The sequence below is a fragment of the Dipodomys spectabilis genome, unplaced genomic scaffold, assembly GCF_019054845.1.
Source record: "Dipodomys spectabilis isolate Male_0828 unplaced genomic scaffold, ASM1905484v1 ptg000015l, whole genome shotgun sequence".
Taxonomy (NCBI): domain Eukaryota; kingdom Metazoa; phylum Chordata; class Mammalia; order Rodentia; family Heteromyidae; genus Dipodomys; species Dipodomys spectabilis.
Window position 1 is genome coordinate 8,194,608 of NW_024870692.1, and position 26,105 is coordinate 8,220,712.

General features: G+C 40.7%; 4 non-coding genes across 4 annotated transcripts; 3 read left to right on the top strand and 1 right to left on the bottom strand.

The window, feature by feature from the left end:
- Positions 1–12,210: 12,210 nt before the first annotated feature.
- Positions 12,211–12,283, bottom strand: Trnar-acg. The gene has a single exon. It is a non-coding gene; the product is annotated as a tRNA-Arg (tRNA).
- Positions 12,284–12,647: 364 nt separating this feature from the next.
- On the top strand, positions 12,648–12,740 carry Trnay-gua. Its single transcript has 2 exons — positions 12,648–12,684; positions 12,705–12,740. It is a non-coding gene; the product is annotated as a tRNA-Tyr (tRNA).
- A 321-nt stretch (positions 12,741–13,061) lies between these two features.
- Trnay-gua lies at positions 13,062–13,151 on the top strand. Its single transcript is given in 2 exon segments — positions 13,062–13,098; positions 13,116–13,151. It is a non-coding gene; the product is annotated as a tRNA-Tyr (tRNA).
- Positions 13,152–13,276: 125 nt separating this feature from the next.
- Trnaa-agc lies at positions 13,277–13,349 on the top strand. Its single transcript has one exon. It is a non-coding gene; the product is annotated as a tRNA-Ala (tRNA).
- Positions 13,350–26,105: the final 12,756 nt, after the last annotated feature.

Below are 26,105 nucleotides of genomic sequence, written 5' to 3' on the forward strand. Positions count from 1 at the left end.
ATTGGAAAACAGAAATAATTTACAGTGAGTGCATTCATCATTTCAATATATTGACAATTTATTGAGATATCCATTTTGTTGTATCCTTAGTCCATTAGCAGACTGAAAAAAATTAGGGTGCTTGCTCTGAGTCTCATCTTAAAATGGTGTTCTCTTGCCACAAGCAGCCTATGGGGATCCAAAACAAGATAGCCAGACGCCAGGAAACGGGCGATTTTATTTTTGTTTTGCTTTTTAGTCTTTGATCAACATCTCCCCAACTCCACTGTCCTGGTAAACTACAAGGACTCTGCTTGTGTTTGTTCAGCTATTTAAGATTTCATGTATATGAGATCATGTGATACTAAATGTTTTATGCCTAGCTTATTTCACTTAATGTCCTCCACCACCTAGGCTTCTTCAGAGGAGTGCAGGCCATTGGAGGGCCATTAGAAAGTGCCCACTGAAGCCAGGCACAGTGGCTCATGTCCATTATCCTAGCTACTTGGGAGGCTGACATCAGCAGGATAGCAGTTTTAGGCCAACCCAGCAAAAACATTCATGAGACCTCCATCTCAACAGACAAAGCTGGGCAACGGTAGCATGTGCCTGTCATCCCAGTTATAATGGGAAGTAAATATGAGGATCTAGTACAGTTGGCTTCAGGCAAAAAGTGAGACTATATCTTAAAAATAGACAGAGGGGGGAAAATCGAGTGCTCACCAAGCAAGAATGAAGCTCTGAGTTCAAATTTAAAAAAGAAGGGAAGTTCCTGATGAAATCTGAGGAGTGTCTCCATTGTGAACACCTTCTAAACAAGTTAGATCTGAGAGTCTTAGGAGGTGTTTCCCACAGGGGAGAACCCCAGCCAAGGGATGGTGTGTGATTGCCTGGGTGACAAGAGTAGCCATGGATTCATAGGCCTAACAAAAGAGCTGGTCCCTCAAAGAACCAGAGTAACCAGGCTGGAACAGGATGAGGGCTAGAGACTCCCTGGAGGACCAAGCCATAAACCACACATAGACCTCACAGCCCTGTGAAGCAGAGAGGCCCAAAGCCTAGCTGCGGTGAAATTTCTTGATATGGTCAAGGAATGTCAAACAAATGAGTGTTTAACTCATGCTGTAAAACAGAAGAGTTTTCACCTAGTAGAAATGCAAACGTTGCTTGATGAAAGAGTCCTTTGCTTTTATGGAAGTTTAGCATATACATTTTTGTAATATGAATGATATATATATATATATGTATGTATGATGTGTTTTTAAAATTGAATTAGGATAAAAAAGAAATGCTCACTGTCACTCTGTTCCTAGTCATCTGATTACAACCATTTTTAGACATTCTAGCAGGTTACCTGCACACATCCCTCGTCTATATTAAGGCCCTATGTCCACTTCCAGAACACCAGCCTTCTCCAGGAAAAAAAAAAAAAAAAACCTTCATTTGAGAAAACCTCTTTCTCTTCTCAAAAATCATTCTTTTTTTCAGCCCATAGACTTCTTGAGCATCTAAGAAACATTCACCTGCATTCAGTTCCTGAGTTCTCAACAAGGAATGGCTAGATATCAGATCCTATATAACCAGATTGTGTTAAACAAAGTACTCCATTGACTAGTTATAGATGACTTATACCAGCAGCAATTTTCAGTCATTTATATCTGCATTTTCCACAATGCAAAACATGAACTGGGAAACTAATAAATACTTACCAAATTTGGATAGTTAATTCTCACAACCTATGCCATTTCTGAGAAATGCCTTTCTCCAAATGGAGCTGTAAGCGTGCCCAGCTCAAATGAATGGATGTGCTATGACTTTCTGGAATTGTCATGCTGCTCCAGGTCTACCCCCAAGAAGCAAAATTAAATTCCTAGAATCAAATCAGCAATTATAAGACAGCTGTGAACACATGCTGCTCACTACTGAGCTTACAACTGAGCTCTTGAGTAGCTGCAAATCCTAGCATCAGCTTCTCCAGTGCTGAAAGCCCACCAGGCCCACCCTTATTCCCAGAACCGACAGGAGACATCCTGCCTTCCCAGAGTGTGTGTGTGTGTGTGTGTGTGTTTTCTTATTTTTCAGGAATCCACACTGATACTCAGATATCTCTACTCCTGATATCATGTTGTCTATCTATGGAGAGGTCTTCTCAAAGATTACTAGTGAATAATTTGGAGAATTTTTTAGTGCAGGTTTTCTGTAAGAGTTACCAAAAGGAGATTTCCCACTGCTCAGGCAGAAGAGAGTTTATTAGAAGAACCAAACCACCGGCCTGCACCAAATAGAGATGTGCAGAAAGAGAACTTATATCGGAGAGAAATTATACAGAAGTGACCTCAGAGCCTGGGGGACCTCCCACTGCCCCCAAGTGCTTTGGTTACCTGGTTACAAGGGTTACAAGGCCCTGGGTGGGGACTTCTCGGGAGGGCCACGTGCAGTCTTGCACTGGAAGAAAACCAAGGGGAAGGGAGTCTGTGTGTGGTTTCCAATGGACAGAAAGCAAAGAGAAGAGGTCACCTTTCTCGGGTGGATGGACCTAACATTTTCATTTTAGTAATAAAATTCCAACATTGTCTTAAAATGTAAAAACATCTACTTGGCCATGCATGGATGAACTAGTTTTTAAACTGACATGTTCAATTATTTATTATAATTTGAGAAGTAACCTACATTGTTCTAGGTTTAAGAGTAACATGTAGAAGCCATCAGGTAATGACAGAAATAGCCTGCTTTAATTTAATAGCTTAGTGGTTTCAAATAAAAATAACTTCCTTAAAATGTTTCATCACTGTTTGTGGCAAGGACACTTTTTAAAGTAACATGTAGCACACTAGGAAATAAAACTTTTAGCTACCACAACAGGAAAGGGTAAAGTTTTTGTGGAAAATAGAGTAATTCACTTCCTTGTTCATCTTCTGCATTTTTTTTAGCTCTTCTCTCTTCCCTTTCCCTACTACATTCTATCCCTCCGAATGGAAGACCTGAGATTGTTGACTTTAAGATACTAGGTGCACTAATGTGTACTAGAAAATGTTGATTCATTAGGTCACAAAAATAAATCTAAATAAATAGCCAATATCATAGTACATGGCACCAGATGCTGTCCTGAGAATTTCATATTAATTCATATAATGCTTCCAATAACCAAACTAAGAAATGAGAACAGAAGAAAGATAAGGTGCTTGGCCCAGATCACTGAGTTAGTCAGGGTGGAGCAAGCTGGTCTTACAGACTGATATTAACAGCTGTCCTACATTGGCATCTTCAGACTGATTTTATTTCTAACTATTGTTATATGGCAAGAAAACAGAAAAGCCACATTTTGTAAGGTCAAATCTTGGGAGTCTTTTTAAAAGGCCGGTGACTGCATGGTGGACTCCTGTCTCAAAGACCAGTAGCCAGCAAATAAATATACTTAACCCTGATAGGAAACTGGGCCATGAAGGCCAGAGAGGAAAGAAAGAACAAAAATAATACCAACAAACCAATTCAGCTCCAATGGAGAGCTAAAGTGGGACACATGGTAACTAGAGAAGAGTCAGGAGACAGGAGATGAACACACAGATACCTGGCATAGCAAAATGGCACCCATGTTGGTCTGGGCCTAAACAGGGTCAGGACAGGGGGCAGGGTCACAGGAAAGTCCCAGGCCCAGGCAGTGGACTGGCAGGTTTAATAACCTATCATCCAAACTCTGCCACTGCTCCCAGGGATTCTGGACACCCATCATCTGGGATGTTGGGGCTTCACCTTCCCCCACCTTGAAGACAAGATGCCAGACCCTACCATCCACCAAGTGGCCAAAGTGGTGCTGTCCAGACCCAGTCTCCCCAAGAATCAGAGCATTCTCTTGCAAAGCTTTCCTAAGGCTATGACATCTGCATGTCTTTGAAGCAGAGCCCTCCTTGCTCACCTTGAAGTAGGTATCTATGTTCAATTAATGGCCTCTCTCATGGCTAAGCTTTTTAGAACTCCCTAGACCCAGCAAGAGGCACCTAGATGGCTATATGAAGTTACTTAGACTCAGCCTCCTTACTTCATTATATTGGCCCTTCTTGAAAAGTAATTCTCAAATCAACCCTGTGCCAACTCTTACCCAGACAATTCTCTTGTCTTCAAGAGCATACGATCCTCTCTAGCATTGATTTGTCCCTTTGTAGCTGAAAGGGACTCCTGTAGGTAATCTCCCCTACTTAATTTTCTTTTTTTTTAAATAATAAGGTTTTTTATTAAAATACCATACAGAGGGATTATACTCCTCCTTTGTTTCCCCTTACCATTCCTGCCCTCCCCTCCCCACCAAAGTTGTAAAGTTTGTTTTTCTTTTTTCTTAATTTTTAATTTTAATTTTAATTTTTTGTGAACATACTGTACAGAGGGGTTACAATTACGTGGGCAAGATAATGAGTACATTTTAAAGTTCGTTTTTCGACATAACATCTTGTACATCTCATTGTTGCAATGGGTCCACTGTATCCCTATTCCAACAATTTGTTTATTCCCTTCCCCTCCCCAAATTATACCAGCATCACATACAGTGAAAACAGGGGTTATACTGTGGGGGAGGGACCCTCCTTAATTTTCTGTGGCTTCCTTAAGACCAAATCTGAAGACTTCCACTGTCCTTTCCTCTCCTGCTGCCTCCCTTCTCCCTCACTTCCCCCTTTCTCCCTCTCCTCCTCCCCTCGCCTTTCATCTAGCCTCACCCCACTGTCCTCCTTACTTGAAAGTCTTTGTGGCCTTTCTAGTTAGGTCTCTTCCAGTCACTTGCCTGAACAACCAATATTTGCAACATTAAACAAGTTAAGTGAAAAATTTTAATTTCAAAGTGAAATTAGTAAATAAATATATTATTACGGCTGGATGCTGATGGCTCGCACCTGTAATCCAAGCTACCCAGGAGGCTGAGATCTGAGAATCTTGATTTGAAGCCAGCCTGGGCAAGAAAGGCTCTGAGACTCTCATCTCCAATTAATGAGAATTCTTTTTTTTTTGGGGGGGGGGAGGTGTTTGGTTGTGGGGCCTGAACTCTGGGCCTGGGCGCTGTCCCTCAGCTCTTCAGCTCAAGGCTAGCGCTCTACCACTTGAGCCACAGCGCCACTTCCGGCTTTTTTTCTTTTTGCTTATGTGGTGCTGAGGAGTCGAACCCAGGGCCTCAGGCATGCAAGGCAAGCGCTCTACCACTGAGCCACCTTCCCAGCCCCTCTCATCTCCAATTAATCACAGAAAAAAGCCGGAAGTGGTGCTGTAGCTCATGTGGTAGAATGTTGAGCATAGTTTAGGGACCATGCCCAGTCCCTGAGTTCAAAGTTCAGGACCAGCACACACACACACACACACACACACACACACACACACACACACACACACACACACACGAAGACCATTATTATGATTATTTTGACAATTCAAATGCATTACAGTTCCTCTCATAATTTCTTATAATTACTGTTAAAAAAACATTCAAACATATTTAAAAATGACATGGTCCATTTTCTATGATGCTTACTATCAGCCAGACAATTCTCCTAATGTAAATTGTCTTACATAATCCTCACAGCAAACGACTCTGGTCTCTTATTTTTCCCTGGGGAAAGGGAGAATCAGAGAGCCTGAGTCCAGGGCTCAGGTTATTTGGCTCTAAACTCTAACTGTTTAATTTCAATACATCTCTGGTTTGAACTTCTATACATTTGAATTCTGTAAAGTTAGATACAATGGCTTGTCACAATAGTGTTTAATATATTTAAAATTTTCCCTTACTTGAAGCAAATATCATAGTTCTATAAATCCAAGTTAATATTCGGTTCCATTATTCTGAGTCCATAAAGTTGGGATGAGAAGATTGTTATTATATAAAAAATTAAGACATTTCAATATCACTCAGACAATGAGATGAAAAATCTTTTCATGACTTTAAATGTTATCTATTAATAATAAATGTGAAATTATATCCAATTTTTCCATTGTACAAAAATAAGGTACAATTTATAAAGTTTCCATTAGTAAAAATATAACATCCTTCTGTCAGACTACTAAATTAGCAGTTATTATTGCTTCATAGTACAAAGGAAATATAGCTTGGCAAACTCACTTTTGCTTAAGGAACTTTAGGGTTGGTCTCCCCATCTCCTTAAGATCTTTTGGCATAATTCAGGATTTAGTTTGGCTTGCTCCTACTTTGGAGAAGACAACCTTCTACACAGATGTTAGGAGAGGGAAAGCTTCCTTACATCTCCACAGATCCTACCGCTGCAAATAGGAGTCCAACAGAAACAGGAGAAATGCATATACTTTTCAAAAAGAGTTTGTTGTTACTATAAAGGTGATGTACAGAGGGGTTATGTCAGTCAGGCAATGAGTACATTTCTCTTTAGACAATTCCATCCCTTTCCTCACTCTCTTCCAGTTTTTCCCTCCCGCCCCTACCCATAGTTCATTTTCAATATAGTATCTAGTATCACTGCTGCATGTGTTCATCCTTTGTCCCACCATTTCTGTTTCCCCCTTATACTCCAAAAGACAGATGAACAAACATACAGAACAAAAAGGAAAGAAATCAAAAACAGCCAAAAAGAAAAATCTCTCATTTTTATTTCCTGGAGTTCATTTCAATAAATATTTTAGAGGCACATTTTGTATTTGAGTCATATTATATAAAATGAGATATTAACTATATAAAATGAGATAATACAGACATGATAGATTATATAATCTATTATATTCTATATGCAATCTATATATATTCTATGGATATTCCATACAGTCATAGATTATATAGACTATGTAGAGTATATATCATATATTATAATATGTATTCTAATGTATATTATATTAATATATAGATATATGTATACTTTATATATAGACTATATAGGGGACAGATATTCTATAACTAACTATATACATTTATAATATATTATACAAATATATTAATATGTTGTATATGTTCTTTATTATTATTCTTCCTAAGTATGTTTGTTTTGTCTTTTTGAGAATGGTAACATGTTCTGTTCTATTTCCAGGCTTTTAGTCACACTACTATTGAAATATTTATCCACTTTCTTCTGGAAAGATATCTCCCCAGAGCCCCCTGACACGCTCCACATTGGACCTGATTCCTTGCTTTACCTGTGGCATCACTAAGTCACTGGATCTAAGATGCTTAAAAGCTGTTTTTGCTGGTTCCTTACTTGAGCCCATGAGTTAACTAAAAGCTGGAAGAAAGCTTAGCATCCCTGACTCCATTTGTATTTGTCTTTGGTATAAGCTTTGCTCTCTATAGACACTTTTGCAATCAGGAGGACAGGACTTATTGCTAATATGGTTACAAGATGAGATAGAGGCAACTTGCTGTAAGGAAGGGAACACGAGAGCCTCCTCAGGACAAGGGCAACAACTTCTCCAAAATCCCTCACAAAACAGGGACTGAAATATCAATCAACAGGCCATACTTTGACCAGGACTTTTTTTTTTTTTTTTTTGGGTCCAGTCATGGGGCCTGAACTCTGGGCCTGAGTGTTGTCCCTCAGCTCTTCAGCTGAAGGCCAGTGCTCTACCACTTGAGCCACAGCAGCACTTCTGGCTTTTTTTCTTTTTGCGTATGTGGTGCTGAGGAATCGAACCCAGGGCCTCAGGCATGCAAGGCAAGCGCTCTACCACTGAGCCACCTTCCCAGCCCCTTGACCAGGACTTTTAACTCATTGTATCTCTCTCTCTCTCTCTCTCTCTCTCTCTCTCAATGTCTTCCCCCTCTATCCCCCCCACTGTCCTAAGTTCTTTGTCTATTTAAATGTAGAACTCATTTCTTTCTTTTTTTTTAATTGTGAAAATACCGTGTAGAGGGGTTACAATTACATGGACAAGGTAATGAGTACATTTCTTATCAAGCATTGTAGCCTCCTCCTTTGTTTCCCCTTACCATCCTTTCCCATCCCGACCCCCCCCCCACCGTGTCCCCTCCCCTTGCCTAAGTTGTAAAGTTCATTTTTCAACATAACGTCTCATTGTTACAATGGGCCCACCCGTCTCCCTATTTAAACAACTTGTTTTTTCCCTTCCCCTCCACAAATTATACCAACATCAAATACAGTAAAAACAGAGGTTATACCATGGGGGAGGGACATACAAAGCAACAAAGAAATCATCTTATAAATATCTTAGAAACAATAGTAAGAAAGAAAAAACATTTGAGTCCTTATCTTGGGGTTCATTTCGCCTAAATCAACTTATCTGACCATTTCTGCTTGTCTCAGACATATACTAGTTATTGCAAATAAGGGAAACCATAGGACCTATGTTTCTTTGGGCCTGGCTTACTTCACTTAATATAATTTTTTCCAAGTCTTTCCATTTCCTAACAAATGGAGCAATGTCATTCTTTCTGATGGAGGCATAGAATTCCATTGCGTATATATACCACATTTTCTTGATCCATTCATCTACTGAGGGGCATCTGGGTTGGTTCCATATCTTAGCTATGGTAAATAATGCTGCAATAAACATAGTTGTGCTGGTAGCTTTTGTCTTGTTTGTGATCATTTGGCTAAATGCCCAAAAGTGGGATTGCTGGGTCATAGGGGAGCTCTATGTGGAGTTTTTTTAAGGAACCTCCATACTGCTTTCCAAAGTGGTTGAACAAGTTTATGTGAAGAGCTCATTTCTGTATCCTGAAGATAACTGGAGGTGGGCAGTAAAATGCTGGCTTCCCATGGTTGCCCAGTGGCCAAAAAAATCCCCTTTCTCTGACCTGACCATATCTCTTTATTTAGTGTAGAGGGACAAATGGCTAGACTTGACATGTGGAACTCCAGGAGTTAAGGGGTCATGGGGCATAAAAGTCCTTGTTTCAGAACTCAGGCGTGTGCTTTCCCAGGAAGGCTTTGCTCTGGAAACTACCAAGGGGACTGGCAGAACCTGTCAGACCAGCATCAGTATCTGATGGCCACCCCTACCCAGTCCTGAGTCCTTCCCTTTTCTGTTCGTAGATGTTGCTCTCTAGTAGAATTTTATACTCTAATTCTGTCTCAGCTTTGACTTCCTGGAAAACTCAACTATATGACATCCTCAAAAAATATTTATTTTTTGCTTCAGAAGAAATCATAGAATAAAGACAACTGTAAGTATAAACTGTTTGTTCTCACATGTGCTGGATTGGATATGCAATTCTAGGTTCAACATTACCTCCTCACAGAACTTTGAAAATCTTGCTCCTAGGTCTTCTAAGATCCCATGTTAATAATCAATCTGACCACAATATAATTCCTATTCCCTGGTAACTAGTCTGCTTGCTTTTTGTTTTGTTGTACTCCAATCTATGAAAGCTATTAGGTTTTCACCATTATCCTTAAAGCTTCAAAATTTCCCTAGATTATCCTGGCCTGGCTGTGTACACTCAAGCTGCTTGGATGGCTCTTTCTCACCAGGGATTAATGCCTAGCTTTCATTCCTTCCCCTTGCATTGTCTCACTTTGTCTTTCTGCAACTTGTTTTAAGACAACTCTTGTCTCTTCTGGATTTATCTTCTATGCTCTTTTTTCTTTTTATCTTTTTTTTTTTTTCCTGCTGATCATGGGGCTTGAACTCAGGGCTTGGGTGCTGTCCTTGAGCTTCTTTTACTCAAGGTTAGCACCCTACCACTTGGGCCACAGAGTCACGTCTAGCTTTTTCAGAGTAGTCTATTGGAGGTAAGAGTCTCATGGACTTTTCTGCTCAGGTTGGCATCCAACTGCGATCATCAGATCTCAGCCTCCTAAGTAGCTAGGATTCGACATGAGCCACCAGAGCCCGGCTCATACTCCTTTTACATTTTTTTGTTTTTGCTCTTCATAGACTTGTGTCTTCTATTTTCCATTTTCTTATATATCTTCATATTTGATCTTTAGCTATGACTGATAGGTTATTTTTTACTTTAGCAATCATATTTTTGGTTTTCAAGAATTCTATTTTTTAGTTGCTCTTTTCTAATATTGTGTTCTGTTTTACAGTATTCCAATCACTACCCTTTTGGATGTCCCTGAATTATTATATATATATATATGTATGTATGTATATGTGTGTGTGTATGCATATATTCTGTTGTACAAATTATCTCTGTTTCTTCGTGGGCCATTTTCTTAATGTAGTCACCTTGAACTTTCATTTTTTAAAGCTATCACTTCCTCTCAAGCGTAGGTAATTTTTTTTCACATTCTGGATGAAGGATTGCAGTAAATTGGCTGGGTCCTGGGAGCAGGCAGGCTTTTCTATTTATGGTACATGGGTGGAGAACATCTATCCCGCTCAAGACTTCCCAAACTACCAATTCAGAGACAGATTCATTCTGAGAGTAGGGTGCCTTCCTCTTCTTTCATGTACGTTCTTAGGCTACACTTTGTCTGTCTTCTCCCCCACTGTATCCCTATGGCTAGGTCCTCCCTACCAGTTCCCCAAAGACTGCAGCTGGGCAATGTTGTAGATAGCTGATCTCTGTGCTAGAGACTCATGGGGTGCGCTGTGGAGAGCATGGTTCTGTCTCTACCAACTTGCAGAATGATTTTCTCTATTCTGGGCTATGTCACTATACAATTTCATTCATGTTCTTCCTCTCAAAAATTAGTTAACAGAAATGGTGGGACAAAGGGTGAACGAATTCAGCACATATTCACTAGACACTGTCTTGAAATTATACAACTTGTGGGTGAAGGGTTGGGACAGAAAACACTGGGAGAAAACAAGGGAAGAGGTGATCCTGTTCAAAAAGAAATGCACTAATTATCTGATTTATGTAACTGTAACCTCTCTGTATATCACCTTTACAATAAAGATTTTAAAAAATTGTTTAAAGTCTCTGTTTTGCTAATTGGACCTACTATAGTTTTCCATGTTGCAACATCTTCTTCCTCCCCTTTTTGCACGTCTATCATTTCAATTTCTGTCTAGGAAGAAGGAAACACAATTGTGTATGCTCCACCACACATGTACCTTCAGCTGAGTAAGCTGAAAATCTAAATGAGAAATTCTACATGAGAATTTTGCAGTGAGTCCTGAGGAAGAGAAGGCAGTCTGCCTCACAGGGAGGAAGCTCAGGGACTTGTAGAGGAGGGGCAGCAAGGTGCTTCCACTAATGGGCTAGAAAAGTACACAGGAGTTGAAGGATTCTCAGAAGCTTTTAAGCTTTCATTTTGGGTTTCTTAGGGTCACCCGTATCATTACAATAAATGTCTCTCTTGTTGATACTAGCCCTGTGTAAAATTCTGTCACAATCAAAGGGCTGGAAGTTATGTACTCCTTGGAATCTGTTTGTCAGGCTGGCTGTAGGAGAAAAGTGTATCACAAGGAGTGATGACTTCTGCAATGACAGTGGTGGCTGACCTAACTTCTGCAGACAATAAACTGCTTGCCACCCTTGTAAAACACAGAAAAGATAAATAAAACATCCATGAGCTTAAGTGGAATACCACAACAACCTCTTCTCAAATTTCTACCAGGTTTAACGTTAAACTCCAAGATATGTAACTTTAAAGATCTATTAGCTCATTAAAGGCAAAACTGGCATATGTATGTTCACTGGGAAACAAAACTCACCATTTTATTCAAAGTCTTTTTGACCCTCCCCCTTACAGTTTAATTTTTCTTGACCATGTCTAAGCAGCCAAAAGAGAGCTGCACTCCCATTAGTCACAGCCCCCCCACCCCCAACTTCTTAATTTTTTTCTTCACTAACGTATACTTTCTTAAAGCTTTGACCTTGGGGGACTACAAGTAGGAATGACAGCTTTAATAGAGAAACTCACTTTGTCCAATCTAACATTCTGTCCTCTTGATGGAAAGGTGAGGGGTTTTTATTTTGTTTGTATTTTTAGTCTTTTTGTTTGTTTTTAATGCAGGGTAACTATGGGAAGCAAGATCACAGCAAAACTGCAACAAGTTACTGGCAGTTTGCAAACCTTGACTCGGATTTTTCAAAACAAGGCCAAGAAGACAGGATTTATCTTAGTGCAAATTAAACATAGGATTTTTCTCTCTCCCTGCCTTACTCCAGTAAGGGGCTTACTCCAGTGACTTAGGTTCTGGGGAGCCTGGTCTGCTTAGGTGGCCCCACAGCGCCCCAAAACCCAAGGGGAGGCGCTCTGACTACTGAAATGGCAATGAAGGATCCACATGCGGTTCTAAACTACATAAATCGAAATTACTGTGGGCCTTTGGAAGTAGTAACGATCCCTGATTTCAAGGACTGAGATGACAAAAGTGCGAGCCAGGCAGGAGTCGAACCTACAATCTTCTGATCCGTAGTCAGACGCGTTATCCATTGCGCCACTGGCCCGTCGCACAGGCACGTCGGCAGAGTGGTTGGGATGGCAGTGTGAGGACGACGCACGCGCACTCACGCGCGGGGACGACGCCAGCCGGTGAAGGAACGGCGCGACGGGCAGCGGAGGGCGGCGGGGAGTCGCACCGTCTCCCTCGCACCTGCGGCGGGCGCCCGGAGCGCGTCTGGGCGCTCTGAGACAGCTCGGGCCCGCGAACCCAGCCGGGGTTGTCTCTCTCTGCGCAGGCGCGATGACGCATTCGCGCGTTTCGTCGCCCACCGGCGGAACATAGTGCGCGTGCCCAGTGTGTCCCAGGCCGCAGGCAGGTTTCGGGTTTCTTTGGGTTAAGTCTCCTGGGACGCAGCGTTGGTTCTCGTCCCTTCGATAGCTCAGCTGGTAGAGCGGAGGACTGTAGCTGACTTCCTCATGAGAGACATCCTTAGGTCGCTGGTTCGATTCCGGCTCGAAGGAGACGCGTTCTTTTCTTGCTGTGGGTTGTTCCCCCCTTACCCCCCCAGCCTCCGGCCCCCCGGCTCCCCTTCGGGCCGGGCCTCCCTCGGCTGCAGCCCTTTGTTTCCTTTTGCGACTCCCCCTCCCCGTCCCCCCGCCGCGGGATGTGCCGGGCCGGGTCCTCCGCGAGCCCGTGCTCCCGAGCTCTCGGCCCGCGGGGCCGGGCCGGGCCTGGGCCCCCGCGGAGCAGGCGCGCGGGCGGTGGGAAGCGGCCTCCCGAGCGCCCCCGCCGCCGCCGTGCGGCAGAGCCATGGAGACTGCGTGGCCGCTCGCCCTCCGCTCCCTTCGATAGCTCAGCTGGTAGAGCGGAGGACTGTAGGCGCGGTGCCGGAGGTCATCCTTAGGTCGCTGGTTCGATTCCGGCTCGAAGGAGAGGGTAGCCTTTTTGCTGCTTCGGGACAGGCGGAGGCACAGAGAGCGCTTCCGGCGGCGCCGTCTTGGTTTGCAGCGCTCTGACCCTGCTCTAGAGGCTCCGGTAACCAGCCGTGCCCAGCGGTGGGGGATTAGCTCAAATGGTAGAGCGCTCGCTTAGCATGCGAGAGGTAGCGGGATCGATGCCCGCATCCTCCAGTTTTCCTTCTTCCTTCCCCGCCCTGGGAGTTTTCCTTTCGGTTCGGTATGGAAAGTTAGCTCCACACGAATTCAAAACAACCACAAAAGACAGCTTCACACAGGGTGGGTTGTGGGTGCAAAGAGTTGATGTTTTTAGTTACAGAAAATTACATTCGGTTTACTTTTTAGAAATTAGGGAAGAAAGTATCCGTTCTTCTTAATGACATGGCAACAGATGGTTTGGTGTCTTATCTGTTCCCGCAAGGACTCCTTTGTGATTCGTTTCTGACACCTGCAACTTCCAGGGTGGTCTGAGGCGGAGCAGCCCGTAGTTAGGGGGATCCCACTGTTGGAAAGTCGAAACAAGGAGCAATCTGTACGCCCAAGCTACCTGAAACGCCGGCCGAGCGGAGGGCCGGCACGGTCCTGCCCCGCCCTGCTTACCCCGCAGCACGGTGCCCTCCTTCGCGGGCTCCGTGCAGGCCCAGGCCAGGGTAACCGTGCAGAGGGGTCCCAGTGGAGGGTGTTTTGCATCTGGAAGATGGCTCCAGAGACCAGCTCTGTAGAAGAACTAATTGGAGAAAAGTTCTTTCTAATACTGTGCAATTAAAAAAAGGGGGGTAAAGGCAAAAATACTATGCCCACTGATTTCAGATTAAACAGAACACATGTAAAGATCTTTCTGGGTCATATTACTAGAAGAAGAAAAAAATTCTAAGTTTTGGATTAGGATCGTAATTTTCTAGAATAGCGTTTTATATATATATATATATAAAAAAGCTGTTGAAGCCCTCCCGCCATTCACACACACACACACAAAATCTTAAGTCATCACAATTGCACAGAAGTTTTGTAATTAACTGTATCCTGAATCATGTTCTTAAATACATGTTTGCAAAGTAAGAAAAAGTCATTTTAACTTTCAGTGATGAAAAGAGTAAGAAACAGGTAGCAAGTCCAAGGAATAGAAAAGACTGCACAAGATCTTCAGTAGAGGACATGCATTTGGGGCAGATGACATGGACCAGAACTCAAATAGCATCTCAAGGTCAGCATTTCAGGTGGAAATGGAAATAACAAAAAAGTTCAAAGGTATAAATCGAAATCAGGAGGCAGTATTACATAATGGTTTAATTACATGAGTAATGACAACTGGTGGCCTTTCTTGGCATTGCTACTCCCTGAGGCATGATTTTAGAAGTTGTCTGACATCTTAATTGGCTCAGTGTTTTTTTTTTTATTTTTGGAACAGAGACCATAATAATGGTACTTTTAATGGATCTTGTAATGCTCCTGTATGGTGCCTGGCTTATAGTAAACATCCTATAAGCATTAACTTTTATCAGTGAGGAAGGACAGGAAGGAAAAGAAGAAAAAGGGACAGAAAGGGAAGGGAAGGGAGAGCATAGGCATGAAACTTCACTTTCCTGGCAAATTGCTGAGATTTGGGTACATTTCAGCAGCTAGAAACCTGCAAATGTACCATACTTATAGTGAAGACCTAGAAGAATTACTCTGAAGTTTATGTTTGTTGATAACAATGCAGGAAAGAGAAGATTGAGTATTTTATGGAAGGAAAATAATAATACTAAAAATTATGGATATATACTAAAATATAGATATATAGCCATTGGTCTATAGAGACACACACACAGTGTGTGTGTGTGTGTGTGTGTGTGTGTGTGTGTGTGTACCAATGGCTTAAATGGCTTAAATATATTATGGTATAAACATATAATAGAATATGTATAACCGTTGCAGTCATATTTACTAAGAACTTGTATAGGCATGGGAAATATTGGTAATTGAATGCCAAGAAAGTAAAGTAAGCATTGAGCAATATAAATGATTAATTATATAAACAATTATAAATTATTTGTAATAAAGCTTACTAGAAGTAAATTAGAATGTTAATAATAGTGACTAGTGAACTTTTTCTTCCTCGAAATGTTAAAGTATTTTCTGAAATCAATACTGTTTTAAATTGGAAATCTAGATGAATTAAACAATTAAGTTCATATTTATTCAGTACTTTGTACTTTTTATGTATGTTTTTTCATGAAGAAAACACCAGGCACAGTTGGCATCAGTGGTGAATTCTATTGAACATCTGAGGTAAAAGTAAAAGCAACTACAAACAATTTCTTCCAGAACTATAAAGTTCTTTCCAACTCATTCTATGAGGTCACTGTTACTCTGATACCAAAACCAAGCAATGCCAGTAAGAAAAAAGAAAAAAAACATAAAAAAATAAACCAATATCACACATGAACAGATATGTAAAATTTCTCAAGAAAATATATACCCAATTAAATCTAACAATATATGAAAAGGAAAAATATTACCAAGTAGGATTTATTCCAGGAACATAAGACTGATTCATCTCTAAAAAATCAACATAATTGGGTGATTCCCAGGATGAAGTCAAGAACAGTTTGTCATTCTCTTTTTTCAACTTCTCTCTTGAGAGTTAAACTATAAGGAGTGACATAAAAAATATAGAAAAAAAGCAATTGAATTTACTATATTAAACAGGCTAATGGAATATTTGACTAAATTTACTATCCATTCCTAATTTTAAAAACTCATCAAACTTGAAAATGGGAGACACTTTAATTTCCATTTCCTGTATGGTGAGCAGCAATTGTGTCTTTCTCTTTCTCCCTGTTTTAAACTTGGGATACTAAAATAAATCCTTGGTAAAATTTTGAAAAGAAAAAAAATTGGAAGAAGAAAATTTCATCAACCTGGAAAAGGTATCAATGAAAACATAAAGCTGATAATATAATGGTACAAGACCAATGGCTTCCTCTTTAGATCTAGCAAGGGCAGCCATTCTGGGTTTTCAGCAAGAATAGATGCAATAAGGCAAGCAAAACCAACTAAAGATCTCCAGATTCAAAGTATCTCATTTTTAAAAATACTAATACATGTTGGATAGTAATATTTTAGATATTTAGGAATTAAATACAATTTTCATTTAATTATTTTTGGACTTCTTTTGTGTGTGTGTGTGGGGGGGGGGGGTTGTTTCTGCAGCTTGAACTCAGGGCCTAGGCACTGCCCTTGAGCTTCTTTTATACAAGACTAGCATTCTACCACTTAATGCATAGCTCTACTTCTGGCCTTTTTTTGATAATTTAGTGGAGATAAGAGTCCCAGACTTTTTCTGCCTGGGCTTGGCTTCAAACCACAATCCTCAGATATCAGCCTTCTGAGTAACTAGTATTACATACAGGCATGAGCCACTGGCACCCAGCTCTTTTTGGATTTTTTTAATGTAGCAATTTGAGAATTGAAAACATCTATATCGTTCATATTATTCATTCACATGCTATTACTTTGAAGAATGTAGGTTGGAGAAAGAAGCAGGGGACAGATTGTATCAGACCCTACTTAGTGTTCACAGTGATTAATGTTGCCTAAGGATAATATGACAATTTGTGGGATTCTCTTATTTTATTTTTAGTAGTACTGGGGTGTTTATTTTATTTTATACAATTTTAATGAGTTTCATTGTTTTATTTTCATACATGCATATATCATAGCCACCCCCATAACCACCCCCAACATCATTCTCTTTTTTCAACTTCTCCCTTGAGATTTAAAATGTAAGGAGTGACATGTAAAAAATGACTTGCAAGAGTGAATTCAGGGAAGCCAATCTGAAGCATTTGAGGTATAGGGGATTTTAGGGGTATGTATGGGCCTAGAGCTGAAGTAAGGACTTCAGACATACACCAGTGGAATAATCCTGGATTAATGTAATTACTACATGGGGGTTTGCCACTTTATGTATGTATGTATGCATGTATTGTATGTATGTATCTATTTAGTCTGTCATGGGGCTGAACTCTGGGCCTGGGCACTGTATTGTCCCTCAGCTCTTCAGCTCAAGGCAAGCGCTCTACCACTTAAGCCACAAGCCACTACAAACAGAAAAGGTCAAAAGCTATGTACATATGACCATATAAGATGATGCTCAGCAAAATGAATCCCAAGATAGGGACAGAAGAGGTTTTATCTTTGACGCTGTTGTTTTTAATATACTCTATGATTTCTTTGTTTCTTTTGTATCCTCCATGGTATAACCTCTGATTTCACTGTATTTGATTCCGGTGCCCTGCATCTTGTACATACATTTTTCTAATTTGGGGAGGGGAAAGGAAATAACAAAATGCTGAAACAAGGATACAGATTGACCTATTGTAACAATGAGGGAGGGGAGAGAAAAAACAATCGAGGAGGTAACAATGCTCCATAGGAAAGTACTCATTACCTTACCCCTCTGGACAGCAGAGAGAGAGAGAGAGAGAGAGAGAGAGAGAGAGAGAGAGGAGAGAGAGACTCATGGACTTTTCTGTTCAGGATGGCTTTTAACCACAATCCTCAGATCTCAACCTCCTGAGAAGCTAGGATTACAGGCGTGAGCCACCAGCATCCAGCTGTCATTTTACTTTTTACAAATGAATTATGCCAAGATATGTTCAGAGAAAAATACAATATGTTAGTTTTCAAATATTTCCTCTGTGATCTTTATGATGAACTAAAATTTATAAACAAAAGCTCTGAAGGAGCAATAATTAAGATTTTTTTTAAAAAGTTTTCAGTCAGAAGTTTGCAAACTAATGAAAGCAATCCCAGTGTTAGCTTCTGCTAAATGCTTTTCAAGTTAGTTCACTCATTTCAATTTTCAATAAGGTTTTATTTTCATTAACAAAGTTAAACCATATATTCAAGCTGCCTCTTGCCAAACAGTTAAATTGAAAAGATTGATCTACCTTGTTAAGTATTTTTGTAGCTGTCATGAATCAGATCTTTGACATAAGGAGATGTCATGAATCTTCTACTAGAGAGTTGGGGGTTTGTCTCAGTAACTTTGTTTTTTTTTGGTCAGTCGTGGGGCTTGAGCTCTGGACCTGGGCGCTGTCCCTCAGCTCTTCAGTTCAAGGCAAGCGCTCTCACTTGAGCCACAGTGTCACTTCTAGCTTTTTCTGTTTATGTGGTGCTGAGAAATTGAACCCAGGGCCTTATGTATGGGAGGCAAGCATTCTACCACTGAGCCACCTTTCCAGCCCTGTTTTAGTAACTTTTAAGGTTGTTAACATGGAAGTAAATTCTTAACACAAATAATGATTAAATAGTATTTTTTTTTCCTGAAATAAACTCTGAGATCTAGGATACCAAAGGAAATGACATTATGTCCCCAACAAGTGTCTTCTATTATCAGATTTAATATCTGGCAGCACTGATAATCAAAGCAAAGTGCTAGGAATGCCAACTCATTCAAACTTCAAGTGAAGTTCACCTTCTCCACAGATCAACACAATACTCTTACTGATGGAGACAGATGGATAGATAGGTGGAGAATAGATGGTTGGATGGATGGACAGGTGGGTGGGTGAATGGATGAGTGGAGAGATGGATAGATAAGTGAGTGGGTGGGTGGAGAGGTAAATGAGTATTGCAGAGAACTAGTAACCTTGTTGTCTTAGTTTAAGTTTACATAAGATTGAGTGTTGCTCTTTGCTTTGCATGGAATTAAAATAACTTTAGGACCTTTAATTGGAGTTGGCCCAGAAGATGTCACTGATATGTTAGTGTTCTAGCCTTTCTAAGCCTCCATTAGCAGTTTCCAATGCTGTGCCTCTACATTCACATGATCTGGTATTCTTTCCCTTTTTTTTAATGATTTAATCCACCACCAGCTTTCTTCTGCTGGGTTGAGCAAGACTTCCATGCCCTGCTGTTTTCTCTCTTATCAGATCTGTATTCTGTTTACCTCACTGCTTTGCTATAAATTTCACCCTCTATCTAAGCCTAACTCCTGTTTTGCTTGATTATGTGCCTATTTGTTAAACTAAACCTCTAGTATTTTCAAAGCCTGGACATGAGTAAATGAAAAGAGAACATGAGTCAAGAGATGCAAAGGAGATAGTGGGATCCTCTGATTCCTTGGGCCTTTTCTTTTCTTTTCTTTCTTCTTCTTTTTTTTTTAGTTTAGTCCATTTATTCATTTGGATTTGTATTCTTAAGGATTTTTTTTTCAAATTTTTTATTGTGATTAAGTGGTTACATAATTTCCCAAATTCCACAGTCTTGTGGGATAGTGAAGCTTAGTTAAAGTCACAAACACATTCTAACTTTCATGGGGCAAATTGTCTATCATGGTCTATAACATTTATGAGTTCTGTGAGCTTTGCAATAGAGTTATTTCTTCCACATTGGGTGATATGTACATTCCTTTTGTTTTGCATAGCATCAGCTGTTCCCTCTTTCCCACTTATTCCCTCCCTCCCATCGCTGCCATTGAGTTGCTTAGTTCATTTTGGTCAATGTCTCCTTGGGCCTTTTCTAATACCTTCTGTATCCACAATGCTCTGATCTATTTTGAAAGTCAGGGCAAAGAATTGGTATTGCTTTTCTAATTATCTGATGCTAATGAGGCTTGATGTCATCCTAGTTAGAGAGTACAGAATCCACCAGGAGTCCTCAAGCTTCTGTTAAGAGAATCCTTCACCTCTATTTTTATTTTCTTCAAGATTTTTTTTTCATTTCTTAGGCTCTAGGACTGGCCATCTAGTATAGTGGCCATTAGCCATATGTTTCCATTTAAGTATTTGGGGGGCGGGGTTTGCTGAGGTTTGAACTCAGGATCTTGTACTGGCTAGGCAGGCTTGCTACTCACTTTAAATATAAATTCATATTAACCAAAGCATAAAAGTCAATCCCATAGTTGTACTATCCATTGCAATTACTCAGTAGCTATTAGTGTCCAACAGAGAACGTTTTTATCATCACAGAAAATTCTGTTGTAGAGCGTCAGTCTCGTTGTGTAGGTGTGGCCTAGCTTTGGGGTAGAAATCATAAGCTCTTAGTCAAAAGATTGTCTCTGAGTCTGCATCACAATTTAGCAACCATATGACTGTGGACAACCACTTTGCTGAGGCCCAGCTGGCTCCATGGTGATAATAATACCTATTAAAGCTATTTTACTAGGCGATTAGTACTTAGTACATGTTTATTATTTTGTTGTGCCCATATAGAAATAAAAATAATTTCAGAATTCGCTTCTTTCCCTTCTAAAGATGAAGAACACATTGAAGTTTGATTGGATAATAATAAAAAAAAATTGCTGGCCTTTGCTCCATGTTCCTACAAGGGTGCTTAGAATTTCCTCAATGATGGACATGTCTTTGTTATTCATTGTAAGCCCTGATAATTCATGTTAATAAGATGACTCAGGATGTGGCTGACCAGGACAAAGAGAACAAACCATATGATTACAAAGTTGGAGCTTTGAACCATGTCACATTAACCAGCCTCTGTGGAGGCCAGGAAGGCTGAAGATTGAGCTCAGTCACATGGTCAATGATTTAATCAATAAACACAGATTAAAAATTCCGAACATAGGAGCAGAAGTGACATTCCTAGTGCAGGGAAGTTGGTGTATTTTGACTCTCCTGGGAGAGGACAAGGAGGTTCACACTTGGGAACCCAGACTTGGTTTCGTATGTGCTTCTACTTTTGTCTGGTCTTAATTTGTATCTCTCTTTTTGTTTTATTTAAGATCATAACTAGAATGCATTCTTGAGTCCTGTGTCACTTTTGAAAATTATTAAACTGAGGAAATAATGGGAATGAATGCCCAAATTTGCAGCCAGTTGGTCAGAAGTATAGGGGAGCTAGGAGCCAAGTTTGCTGATAAAGTCTAAAGCAAGGGCAATCCTGTGGAAGGCTGTGCTGTGGAAGGCTGTGCTGGTCACTTGTGCAGTTTGGCCTACCTGCTGGTAGTTTAGTGTCAGAATGGCTCTGTAAGGCTCCATGTCTTTCATATAACCTGACCCTCCTACTATTCATGAAACCTGCTTCCATTTAGTCTGGTAGCTAGAGTTTTTAAAAGGTCAGACTCTTTCTCTTTTTATTTAGATACACACATATGTCTCAATATATAAAAATAGCTATTAACATACATGTATATTACTATATAATAAATTATCATTTTATTTATTTATTCATTTATTTACATCAGTACTAGGCTTGAACTCAGGATCTGGCACTGTCTCAGAGATTTTTCACTCAAGGCTGGCACTCAGCCACAACTTTACTTCTAGCTTTTGGGCAGTTAATTGGTTATAAGACTCTCATGGACTTTCTTCCTCTCTGGGCTGGCTTTGAACCATAATTCTCAGATTTCAGCTTCCTGGGAGGCTAGGATTAACAGACATGAACCACCAGTACCCATCTTATTGATATATCTTAATATCAAATGTACCTAGATGCCTATACATCTTCTTAGGGACCCACAATATTTTCCCAGATTTATATGGTGGACCAAGAGCTGTTGAAGAGGAGAGAATAGTGGTGTTTTTGCTTCTGTTTCTCACTGTCTCTAAACAGACCCTTATCCCAGATTGGAGGATTCAGGAATGAAGAACAAAGAGGGCTTCAAACACCATCAGCTCTCTGTATAACTACTCCACCAATTTCAAGCCCTGTCTTAAGGTATGTTGACAGTTGGGAAAGGGAAGAGGAGGGAGTAGTGACTTCCAGGTCATTGTGCTGGTTTTTGTGACTTTGTAGAGGTCCTGTGCACTTCAAATTGCAGAGCCCTGAAGATGACTTAATTTCTGAGTAAATTCTAGAGTGGTCCCTGTGTCCTAGACTCTGATGAAGTAGACCTACATTTTCTGGTTCCTTCCTAAAGCAGAGCACTAGTCTCCCTGTGTTCTGCTCGCAATGCTTACACCCATTCCATAGATTACTTGTTGGTATTTAAGAAGGAGGAATAGGGGGGAGGATAAAAAAAAAAGAAAATAAAAAAAAAAAAAAGAAGGAGGAATAGTTAGCAAAGGATGAGGAGGGGGATCTATGTATTATTCATGACATGGCTTATTATATCCCTTTGTAGCCACCACACACAGTGCTAAGAAAAAGTTGGAAGACAGAAAGCAAATGAGAAGGGAGGAAAAAGAGAGAAGGCTGAAAATCTACAGCAAATAATGAAATGTGGGATTGACAGTGCCAAAAGTTTCAGAGACTCATTCTTTTTCAATCTACAAATACTAAGTTAGTGATGCACTCCACTCACTTCTAGATGAAATGACTGAAGTCCAGCCTGGTGAAGCCATTTCCCCAAAGCACACAGTGAGGTAGACAGGAAGCCAGAGAAGAGCAGCTCCTGACTCATTCTCTAACCCTCCCTGTGTCATCACTGGTGGCTCACAGCTGAGTCATCTCTGTGGATTCCATACCAACCCCAGAGTCTTATTTCTTCCTCTCCTTCCCCAGTGCCATCACCCATGCCAGGACTTGGTGAGCTCTCACTTGACTATGGGAAACAGCCTCCAATCTGGCCATTAGCCAGGTCACCTCAGTCATTCCCCCCACTCCCCCCAGCACCACTGCAAGATTAACCCAACCAACACACGCTTTCATGGAAGCAGCATTGTAAGAACCTTTAAACAACTTCCTGGTGTCTAATTTATTATGTGTTAAAAACTCGAGTCCAGTATTCATGGCCTGCTAATGCATCTGCAATGTGCCCTGAACACCAAGCTAAACCACCACATCCTCTGAGACTCCCTCATGCCTGCACCTCCATGTCTATTTCTCTACCTTCCCTGGAAAGCCTACCAAACTGCATATCCATCCCTCTTAGTTCCTAAGTAGATGACTTAAAAAAGAAACAAAAAAGCCCCTCATCCATGAAGCCTTCCTCATATCTCCCACTCTGAAATCTTCCTTTACTATTTTGGTTTGTATTATGGCTGTTACCTCTATTTAGACTGAGCTCCTTGGGATAATGACTTGTATCTTGTTTACCTTTTAATGGGGACAAATATTAAATAAATGCTTTTTCTTTTGGTGCCAGTCCTAGGAGTTGAACTGAGGGCTCTGTCTTTGAGTTTTTTAGCTCAAGGATAGCACTCTACCACTTGAGCCACAGCTCTACTTCTAGCTTTTTGGTGGTTAATTGGAGATAAGAGTCTCACAACCTTTCCTTTGCAGGCTGGCTGAAAACTGTGAACCTCAGATCTCAGCCTTCTGAGTAGCTTATATTACAAGCATGCCAACAGTCCCTGGCTCCCTATAAAAGCCTTTTTTTTGGGGGGGGGGCAGAAAGTGAGTCCTGGGGCTTGAACTCTGGGCCCGGGCACTGTCCCTGGGCTCTTTTGCTCAAGGCTAGCACTCTACCACTTGAGCCACAGAGCCACTTCCAGCTTTTTTTTTCTATGATTAATTGGCGATGAGAGATAAGAGTCTCACTTTCCTGCCTGGGCTGGCATTGAACCACAATCCTCATATCTCAGCCTCCTGAGAAGCTAAGATTATACGCATGAGTCACTGGTGCCTGGCTAATAAATACTTTTTGAAGGAAGGAATTCTTCCTATCAGAATAGGCTCTGCTATAGTCTACAATTTTGCTACACAACATTTTAGTCACTGATAGAGCTGAGTGCATATTCAATGGTATTCCCATAAGATTATATTATCTAATGATGTCTCAGCCGTCATAATGTCACATGAAATGCATTATGCACATTCATAGTATAAAGAAATCTAGACTACTGTGTGCTTGTTTGTATCTTAATAAAAAAAAGATTTTAAAATAAAAATAGAAAAACTAGTAGACAACCATTAGGGACTACCCTGGCTTTGATCATGTAAACCAATCAAATAAATTCCACTTATAATTATGTATGTGTTTTTATAGTTTATGTTCCTCTGGGACCCCTGACAGATACAAGATTGTAAAGATTGTAAAGTCTTTTATTTTTATGGTAGAAACCTTCATAGAAAATACCACCTATAGTGTACTCAGGCCTCCATGATAAACAGAAATTAACTGCCCAGGCTAGGTGACTAGATGAATTCAGTGAGAAAATTTCACCAATTCCCTTCCTCACCATAGATGCTAAATAAATATTGGACACATTAAGAGAATCCTCCAAAGATCCCTGAAATGTTTATGAATACATATAACTTATTATTTAGTAATAGAGCTTACTAGATTGTCGATCAGTGGTCTGTGCACACAGCACTATGAACACACATCCCCAGTCACACTGACTTACCCTTTATTGGCAATGTGAGTAAACACTAGGCATAGTTAGCAGAATGGATTCTTGGTGAAGGTTTTGAAATCATGGAGAAACAGAACGCAAATTCATCACCTTAAAAACAAGCATGATTCCTCCTCCTCCCCCTCCTCCTCCTCCTCCTCCTCCTCTCCCTCCCCCTCCTCCTCCTCCTCCTCCTCCTCCCCCTCCTCCTCCTCCCCCTCCTCCTCCTCCCCCTCCCCCTCCTCCCCCTCCCCCTCCTCCTCTTCTTCCTCCTCGTCTTCCTCCTCCTCCTCCTCCCCCTCCTCCTCTTCCTCCTCCTCCTGCTCCCTCCCTCCTCCTCTTCCTCCTCCTCTTCCTCCTCCTCCTCCTCTTTCTTCTTGTTTGATTCAGAAATTTTAAATAGAATAAATATGTTTTACAAAACCATGACAAATATAGTATCCTATGTTTTTACTCAAGAATAGACCAACAATGTCAGAAATGATTAGAGAAGCTATCATTTTTAAAATCACCTTAGAAGAAGGGTCAACTGCATGGGTATTTCAGAAGGGGATCGATCAAACATGAGCATTAGTTGTCAAAAACATTGATAGTTGTAACCTAATGCATGGCCAAGTGAAAATGTTGGTCTTTTATCTTTGTATCAGTGACCACTTCATTATAGATTATGGATGCAAACTAATTTTTTAAAGATTATCCTTTTTTTGTTTTTTGTTTTTGTCTTTATGTGTGGTGGAAGGTATTAGATGGAAAAGTTAGAGAGAGAGCTAGAGAAGAAGCAATGTGGAAGAGGAAAAAACTGTACTAAGATTTTAAAACACAACTTAGAAAAAATTCATTATTTACTAGTAAATTTCTTTAAATTTTGAGTATATTTATTTATTTATTTATTGTGCCAGCCCTGGGGCTAGAACTGGAGCCTGAGTGCTATCCCTGAATTTTTGTGCTCAAAGCTAGCACTCTACCACTTGATATACAGCTCTACTTCCAGCTTTTTTTTGTTTTGTTTTAACTAATTAATTGGAGATAAGGGTCTCACAGACTTTCCTGCTCAGGCTGGCTTTGAACCTTGGTCTTCAGATTTCAGCCTCCTGAGTAGCTAGGATTACAGGCGCCTGACTTGGATACACTTTTATGATGAAAGGATTTGAATTCAGCTTTTAAATTGGATTTTTCCCCCAGATCACAACTTTCATAAGGATGAAATATTTAATATTAAATAAGTCTTTTTAGATAGTGCTTGTATAGAGGCAAGATGATTAACTTGATGGTGTTTTGTTTGTTTCCACCTAGGAATGCACTATCATGTTACTTTTGGTGATTCGCTTCCTAAACTCTCAAGCCAGAAATGGAGTTCATTATACTTAGACTCTTAGGCTGCATTCTCCCGCTTCCTGTAGAAGCCTGTCACCAGGTTCTTATTGACTGCTCACAGAGGGCCTGGCTCAGGCACCAGGCAAACGCGTTTGCATTTGTTGTTGACAACTGTCAGCTTCCACCTCCTTCCCTCTGCAAGCCCCCATCTAAATGGGGTTTGTAATCCTCCTTCCCACCCACTCTCTTTACTCCAGAGGGCAAGAATGTTGACTGCTGTTCTTTGTCACCTGTCAGAATCCATCCTCCTGTCACTGGCTTATATGGACAAGTCAGCCCATGGTCACGTGACCTTGGGCTGCTAAAAACAGCTCCTTCACCCACTGGGAACCAG